Below are 9591 nucleotides of genomic sequence, written 5' to 3'. Positions count from 1 at the left end.
GTATCAGCAGACATATAACAACATAACATACACTCTAAAAAATGCGTGTAAAATTACTACTACGGAGAATGTAATTTTTAAGAGAAAATTACAAAAAATGTGTAAATTTAAGCATAAAAAGTTTATAAAAATAATTACATGTTTTTAGCAGCAAAATACATACAAAATGTAGTATTTTGTATTATTTGTATACATGTTTATAAGATAATAAACATTTTAAAGTTAAAATTACATGTATTCTATTTAAATTTATTTTTTAAACAAAAAAATGTGTAATCATACCAATTTGAATGCAGTGATATAAAAACGTCACATTTTATTTTTTAAATTATAAAAAGTTAGAGAAATTTGTTATTTAAAACACATATTTGTTATTTAAAACGGTACAAAATACTTAAAAAGGCTTAAAAATATATTCTAATGGTGGGGAAACTCATAAAAATCATCTAACGAATAAATGTGTGTAAGTCGCCAAATGAAATAATTTTTTGTTTTGAAATTTTTCAGAAATTGTTATTTTTGTTTTTCCAGATATTTTCAAAAAGAAAATTATAATTACAATATTTGCAACAAATGACTGTATAGCAATGAAGTCGGCACCAATCGCCAAAAAAAGAATTGTGGCTCTTCCGGGCATATAATTGCAAAAGCAATAAAAATATATGTACATCAACTTCTTTAATGCATTGGACCAAAATAAAATCTCATTCAATACTAATATTAGGATTGATTACAGAAAAAATACATTTCAAGAAGAATAAGAACTGAAGAGCTTGGTTAGCTAAGCAGTCTTTTCCATATTTTATTCAGAAATATAATGAAATATTATATGGAGTCATAATATGACTGTGGTTTTACAAATAATATGTATATTTGTGTTCTTTGATGTATTTTTCAATTTTTTAATTACGTATTTATCTTTAATCAAATTTTGGTTTTATCTTTATCATTAATTCTAATAAAAGTTCTTGAAAAACAGTTTTAACTCATTTTTGTTTTGTTTTGGAAAAAATGTGAAGTTTATAACAAAGCATTTTAAATGTATATATACATTTTGTCAATGTTACTTTAAAGAATTTAATTTTAAATTTACACATTAGAAATTTAAATTTACATGAATTTGGAATGTTGCTAAACATTTTTAAACACATAATAGGTAGAGATACAAAATTTGTATCCAATATTTTTACATACAATATGTTTAAAAATTTTAAATATTTTTCGACATGTATTTTTACACTAATTATACTAGGAGTCTGGTTACCTACAATAAATAGTGTAAATTTAAACAAAAATTTATAAGAGTGTATAATGGTTTTTTATAACAACATAACATACAATGGTTATATAACATAACATATTATGGTTATTTGCAAGTTTAAATGGTTGTTAATAACAGAATATGTTTTCCTTGTTATCAGTATTTAGTTGTTGTAAAAATAATTATGATTCAGTGAATTATACTCAAATTTATAATTGCCTGGAACATGAAAATGTTTACAGTAACTTAAATATTGTTAAAATCTAATTAAAATAACAATTATATGTTTTTGAAAACAATATATTGTTACATTAAACATGGGATAGTTGCAGTAACCATTTTGAACCATGTTTTTTCTCTGCGTGTAGAATTCTTAAATTTAAGCAATCTAATTGGCTAAAAAAGTACATTTCCATAAATAATTTTCATAGAACAAATGCTAAAAATACATTTGAAAAAAATTTTTTCAAACTACTTAATAATGCTGTATATGGCAAAACTATGGAAAACGTTGATAAACGTAAACACATTAAAATTGCAAGTAAATGGGGAAATGAAGGAAAAAGACTTGGAGCTCGTGCTCTAATAGCAAAACCAGAATTTCATTCTGTTAGTATATTTGAGGAAAATATGCTAGCAATTGAATTAAATAAAACGTATTCATTTTATAACAAACCCATTTATCTAGGATTTACAATTCTAGAACTTTCTAAATGGAAGATGTATGATTTCCATTATGATTATATTGTGCCCAAATATAATACAAAAGCACAACTCAATTACATGGACACAGATTCCTTCATTTATTCTATTGAAACTGATGATTTCTATAAGGATATATTGAATGATATCGATACAAGATTCGATACATCTGAATATGATATTAACAACCAATTTGGTATTCCACAAAAGAATAAACAAGTTAGAGTGCTATATTCGGCTATGCCGAATCTTAAATACCCTCCACCAGCAAGCTACTTTTTATTGAAACCCATTTAACTATCTAATTTTTAGATAACTTGGCAAAATTTTTGTTTCCTTATTGAGGGTACTAACATTTATGCATATGTCAAACTAATTTTAATTAGGTCGAGAAAAATGTATATTAATATGGGAGCTAAGACAACCTATGGACCGATCCGGAAGAAAAAATCCGTAGAATGATTTATATATACAAAATACACATTTATGTCGAATTTTATCCCGATAACTTTGATTGTTAATGTGCATTTGAGTAATTTTCGGAAATGGTCCTTATATGGGAGCTGTGACCAATTATCAACCGTTAAGGAAAAAATTTCGTATAATGATTTATATGCCAAAAAAAATCAAGTCGAATTTTACTACAATAGATTTATTAATTAATGAAATATGTGCGTTTAGGTGACTTTCGGAAGTGAACTTTATATGTATAGGAGCTACGACCTTACACAAAACATATTTGTGTCGAATTTTATCAAGATATCTTTATTTGTTAATGAAATATGTGCGTTTAAGTGATTTTTTTGAAGGAGCTATTACCATATATGGAACAATCCGGAAAAAAATTGGTAGAATGATTTATATGCTCACAAAACATATTCAAGTCGTACTTTATCCAAATAGCTTTATTATTCAAAGAAATATGTGCGTTTAAGTGATTTTCGTAAGTGGACCCTCTATGGGAGCCTCTCCGGAAAAAATTTCGTAGAGTGATTCATATAAAGACAAAACATATTTGTGTCGAATTTTATCAAGATAACTTTATTTGACAATGAAATATGTATTTTTAAGTGATTTTCGGAAATGGAGTTATATGGGAGCTATGACCAATAATGGACCGATCCGTAAAAAATTTGGTGAAATGATTTGAATGTACACAAAACTTATTTTTGTCGAACTTTATCCCAATAGCTTTAGAATTCAATGAGATATATGTGTTTAAGCGATTTTCGGAAGTGGACCTTATATGGGAGCTATGACCAATTATGTGCCTATCCGGAAAAAATTTAGTGGAATAATTCATATTTATACGAAATATATTTATGTCGAATTTTATCACGATAGCTTTATTTGACAATGAAATATGTATTTTTAAGTGATTTTCGGAAATGGGGTTATATGGGAGCTATGACCAATAATGGACCGATCCGTAACAAAATTAGTAAAATGATTTGTATGTATACAAAACATATTTGTGTCGAATTTTATCCCGATATCTTTATAATTCAATGAAATATATGCGTTTAAGTGATTTTCGGAAGTGGACCTTATATGGGAGCTATGAACAATTATGGACCGATCCGTAACAAAATTAGTAAAATGATTTGTATGTATACATAACATATGTAAGTCGAATTGTATCCCGATATCTTTATAATTCAATGAAATATATGCGTTTAAGTGATTTTCGGAAGTGGACTTTATATGGGAGCTATGACCAATTATGGACCTATCCGGAAAAAATTTCGTAGAGTGATTTATATTTACACTAAACATATTTGTGTCGAATTTCATCAAGATAGCTTTATATGACAATGAAATATGAGCTTTTAAATGATTTTCGGAAGTGGGCCTTATATGGGAGCTATGACCAATAATGGACCGATCCGTAACAAAATTAGTAAAATGATTTATATGTATACAAAACATATTTGTGTCGAATTTTATCCCGATATCTTTATAATTCAATGAAATATATGCGTTTAAGTGATTTTCGGAAGTGGACTTTATATGGGAGCTATGACCAATTATGGACCTATCCGGAAAAAATTTCATAGAGTGATTTATATTTACACTAAACATATTTGTGTCGAATTTCATCAAGATAGCTTTATATGACAATGAAATATAAGCTTTTAAATTATTTTCGGAAGTGGGCCTTATATGGGAGCTATGATCAATAATGGACCGATCCGTAAAAAATTTCGTAGAATGATTTGTATGTACACAAAACATGTTAACCTCGAATTTTATCACAATAGCTTTATTCATCAATGAAATATGTGCGTTTAGGTGATTTTCGGAAGTGGACCTTGTATGGGAGCTATGACCAATTGTGGACCGACTGAGATCTGCGTTGACAGTATGATTTCTGTTCACATTATATTTGCATGTGCAAAATTTTGTGTTGATACCGATGTATGTGAGGGAGTTATTAGCGATAAACTAATTTCCGGGAATATATACCTTTGTATGGGGGCTATGGGAAATATTGAATCGATTGTAAAGATTTTCAACACAATTGATCACTGCCATGAAAAAATAACGTGTGACAAAATTCATCGAAATATCTTTGGTAGTTTCTGAGAAAACTTCAAAAGAATGATGAAAAAAACGTAATTTTTTTCGAGGTAGTCTGAAATTTTTACTCATAGCTTTTTACGTTGTGAACCGATTTTGCTGATTTTCAATACCAAACTGCTTAGGATAACAATAAATATTTTGGGTGAATTTGGTTGATTTCCTTTGCTTAGTTTTAACGTGAGCGTGTTTTACACAGACAGACAGACGGACAGACGGACATAGCTAAATCGACTCAGAATTTCATAAGGACCCAGAATATATATACTTTGTTGGGTCTTAGATGAATATTTCTTGGTGTTACACACGGAACGACAAACTTATATATACCCTCTATCACCACTGATGGTGGTGGAGGGTATAAAAAGTGTTAGGGATGATGAAGGATGAAAACAATGGTGTAATTATGAGAGAATTTGTAGGTTTAAGAGCAAAAATGTATTCATTTAAAACAGCAGATTTAAATGAAACTAAAAAGGCTAAGGGTGTCAAAACCAATGTAGTTAGAAATTTAAGTCTATCAGACTATAAAAATTGTTTATTTAACAAAAAAAATTATTATGGTAATATGTTTGTATTTAAATCTAAATTACATGTGTTATATACGGCACATTTAAATAAAATTAGTTTAAGTTATTTAGATAATAAACGATTTATATGTTGTAATAATATTAATACTCTTGCTTGGGGTCATTACAAGCAAGAATTTTTAAGTAATAATGATGATGAAGATTATTTTATGTTAGATTTAAATGAAAAAACAAGTTAGAGTGCTATATTCGGCTATGCCGAATCTTAAATACCCTCCACCAGCAAGCTACTTTTTGTTGAAACCCATTTAACTATCTAATTTTTAGATAACTTGGCAAAATTTTTGTTTCCTTATTGAGGATACTAACATTTATGCATATGTCAAACTAATTTTAATTAGGTCGAGAAAAATGTATATTAATATGGGAGCTAAGACAACCTATGGACCGATCCGGAAGAAAAAATCCGTAGAATGATTTATATATACAAAATACACATTTATGTCGAATTTTATCCGGATAACTTTGATTGTTAATGTGCATTTGAGTAATTTTCGGAAATGGTCCTTATATGGGAGTTGTGACCAATTATCAACCGTTAAGGAAAAAATTTCGTATAATGATTTATATGCCAAAAAAATTCAAGTCGAATTTTACTACAATAGATTTATTAATTAATGAAATATGTGCGTTTAGGTGACTTTCGGAAGTGAACTTTATATGTATAGGAGCTACGACCTTACACAAAACATATTTGTGTCGAATTTTATCAAGATATCTTTATTTGTTAATGAAATATGTGCGTTTAAGTGATTTTTTTGAAGGAGCTATTACCATATATGGAACAATCCGGAAAAAAAATTGGTAGAATGATTTATATGCTCACAAAACATATTCAAGTCGTACTTTATCCAAATAGCTTTATTATTCAAAGAAATATGTGCGTTTAAGTGATTTTCGTAAGTGGACCCTCTATGGGAGCCTCTCCGGAAAAAATTTCATAGAGTGATTCATATAAAGACAAAACATATTTGTGTCGAATTTTATCAAGATAACTTTATTTGACAATGAAATATGTATTTTTAAGTGATTTTCGTAAATGGGGTTATATGGGAGCTATGACCAATAATGGACCGATCCGTAAAAAATTTGGTGAAATGATTTGAATGTACACAAAACGTATTTTTGTCGAACTTTATCCCAATAGCTTTAGAATTCAATGAGATATATGTGTTTAAGCGATTTTCGGAAGTGGACCTTATATGGGAGCTATGACCAATTATGGGCCTATCCGGAAAAAATTTAGTGAAATAATTCATATTTATACGAAATATATTTATGTCGAATTTTATTACGATAGCTTTATTTGACAATGAAATATGTATTTTTAAGTGATTTTCGGAAATGGGGTTATATGGGAGCTATGACCAATAATGGACCGATCCGTAACAAAATTAGTAAAATGATTTGTATGTATACAAAACATATTTGTGTCGAATTTTATCCCGATATCTTTATAATTCAATGAAATATATGCGTTTAAGTGATTTTCGGAAGTGGACCTTATATGGGAGCTATGAACAATTATGGACCGATCCGTAACAAAATTAGTAAAATGATTTGTATGTATACATAACATATGTAAGTCGAATTGTATCCCGATATCTTTATAATTCAATGAAATATATGCGTTTAAGTGATTTTCGGAAGTGGACTTTATATGGGAGCTATGACCAATTATGGACCTATCCGGAAAAAATTTCGTAGAGTGATTTATATTTACACTAAACATATTTGTGTCGAATTTCATCAAGATAGCTTTATATGACAATGAAATATAAGCTTTTAAATTATTTTCGGAAGTGGGCCTTATATGGGAGCTATGATCAATAATGGACTGATCCGTAAAAAATTTCGTAGAATGATTTGTATGTACACAAAACATGTTAACCTCGAATTTTATCACAATAGCTTTATTCATCAATGAAATATGTGCGTTTAGGTGATTTTCGGAAGTAGACCTTGTATGGGAGCTATGACCAATTGTGGACCGACTGAGATCTGCGTTGACAGTATGATTTCTGTTCACATTATATTTGCATGTGCAAAATTTTGTGTTGATACCGATGTATGTGAGGGAGTTAAACTAATTTCCGGGAATATATACCTTTGTATGGGGGCTATGGGAAATATTGAATCGATTGTAAAGATTTTCAACACAATTGATCACTGCCATGAAAAAATAACGTGTGACAAAATTCATCGAAATATCTTTGGTAGTTTCTGAGAAAACTTCAAAAGAATGATGAAAAAAACGTAATTTTTTTCGAGGTAGTCTGAAATTTTTACTCATAGCTTTTTACGTTGTGAACCGATTTTGCTGATTTTCAATACCAAACTGCTTAGGATAACAATAAATATTTTGGGTGAATTTGGTTGATTTCCTTTGCTTAGTTTTAACGTGAGCGTGTTTTACACAGACAGACAGACAGACGGACAGACGGACAGACGGACAGACGGACATAGCTAAATCGACTCAGAATTTCATAAGGACCCAGAATATATATACTTTGTTGGGTCTTAGATGAATATTTCTTGGTGTTACACACGGAACGACAAACTTATATATACCCTCTATCACCACTGATGGTGGTGGAGGGTATAACAAATGAAAATTGCAAAGAAGTATTCATGAAGATGGAGATGATTTATTGAAAGAAATAGATATAATTAAAGAGTCATTCGTGAATAATCAAAATTGCGATGAGTATTTTATGGAAATAGAATAGAAACAAACAAATTATTGTAATTTTATTTAATACCTTAAATGTATTTTAAAAAATACAACTTATAAATAAAAAATCCCATTAAATAAAACATTATTATTCATGTATATTAATCGTTAAATGTGTTTTATTTGAAATATTTTGCCATGATACATTTTCATTTTCATAATCTAATTGTTTTCGATTTCTAGTAACTCGAGGTGAATACTGGTATGGTAAAGTTGATTGCTTCAAATTTTTATGATTTTCATCTTTTGACAGTATTCTTATTTTTGGTGAACCTTTATTAGAGAACTGTTTAAGTCGTTTAGCTAGTGAAGATGCAGAAGTAGGGTTGAATTTTTCTATTGTTGTATCCATATCAACTTGGTCGTCAATATCATTATTAGCATAAACATCCTCAGGCAAATTAATATTAGTTTGTATTCCAATACTGCTGGATTCTGGTTTCATTGTTTGAGTTTCAATATGTTTTTTATATATTTTTCTTGTTTGAGTTTCATTATCGCGTAAATTATTCTTTACATCAATAGTATTCTGATATGATGTTTTTTGCTTTCCAATCAAATATTTTGACAGTTCTTGTTTAATAAAGAACCATTTGTTGATATCTTTAAGTGTATGCGACGCGTATATTGGTAAAAGTTTTTTTTGTAAGAAATCAGAGTCTGAATATTTTATTTTAAATTTATCATAAGTTGATGGATTGAGAACGATAAGTTTTGATAAATTATTTGACATTTTCTAAAATTTTTCCAATGACTCCACCTAATACTGAAGAAATTATAATTGGAAGAAATCCTCCCTTTTGAATAAGATGTTTCCTCTTTTGTTTCAAAGAGGTTTGTGATCAACAAACTTTTCTTATCGTATTCTTATATGGTTTTATTTTATTAAAAACTGTTCTAGATATTTTATGATTTTTATACCCTCCACCACCACACAGTGGGGCAGAATGGAAATTTTTTGGAAATAAATCTGGCATTTCTAAACGGCTGATCCGATCGGGATAAAATTTGGCGTGAGCGTAGCCAAGGAGTATTCGAGTTTAAGTTTTGAAGATGAACCCTGCAGATGCCCCAGGATACCTACGACATGTAAAATTTTTAAACTCGTGCCATTTTTTTGTTTTTCACCCAAATACAAAGATTTTTATATTTTGTGAAAGCGCTCGACGAGATCTTGAAAAAATATGCTTGGACATACTACTTATCTCTTATAATATCCGAGTTATAGGCATTTAAAAATTTAGTGATACAAAATTTACCATACCTTGGTCCGCCTTTTTTTGAATACCGGGCGTAATTTTGGACCAAATGGACTCAATTTTTTCTTGTTAGTTAGACAACAAAATTTCCAATAATATACAAAAAATTTCAGATCAATATTGTTTACAGATCCAAAAATATACGTTTTTTAATTTAAAAATTCAAAAAATTTTAGATTTTTGGCGTTTTTTTGCCAAAAATGTGTCTTAACTCTTTTATTAATAAAATAAAATTTTTATTAAGAACATATAACAATTTTATAGTTTTCTAAAAGGTATCTTTACGCAGAACGCTTTGGCGTAAAAAACTTGTCCTATTTTTTGAAAATGTTGCCACTGCGTCCTTCCGAATATGACCTATTTTTTATCAAAACTTCAACTTTGGGCGAAATGTTTTAAAATCCCAAAGCTGGGATCAGAAAACTGAAAGCAGTTTTGGAAACCTCAATATGTTTTCTATTTACT

At 28.9% G+C, this 9591-nt stretch overlaps 1 long non-coding RNA gene across 1 annotated transcript; it reads left to right on the top strand.

Annotated features, from left to right (window-relative positions):
* The first annotated feature begins 307 nt into the window (after nucleotides 1-307).
* On the top strand, nucleotides 308-607 carry LOC119612005. Its single transcript, XR_005232104.1, has 2 exons — nucleotides 308-463; nucleotides 532-607. It is a non-coding gene; the product is annotated as an uncharacterized LOC119612005 (long non-coding RNA).
* The last annotated feature ends 8984 nt before the right edge of the window (nucleotides 608-9591 follow it).

The sequence above is a fragment of the Lucilia sericata genome, unplaced genomic scaffold, assembly GCF_015586225.1.
Source record: "Lucilia sericata isolate MDLA Ls3-8-SP2 unplaced genomic scaffold, ASM1558622v1 Contig001580F_arrow, whole genome shotgun sequence".
Taxonomy (NCBI): Eukaryota; Metazoa; Arthropoda; class Insecta; order Diptera; family Calliphoridae; genus Lucilia; species Lucilia sericata.
This window is presented reverse-complemented; position numbering and strand designations above follow the sequence as displayed.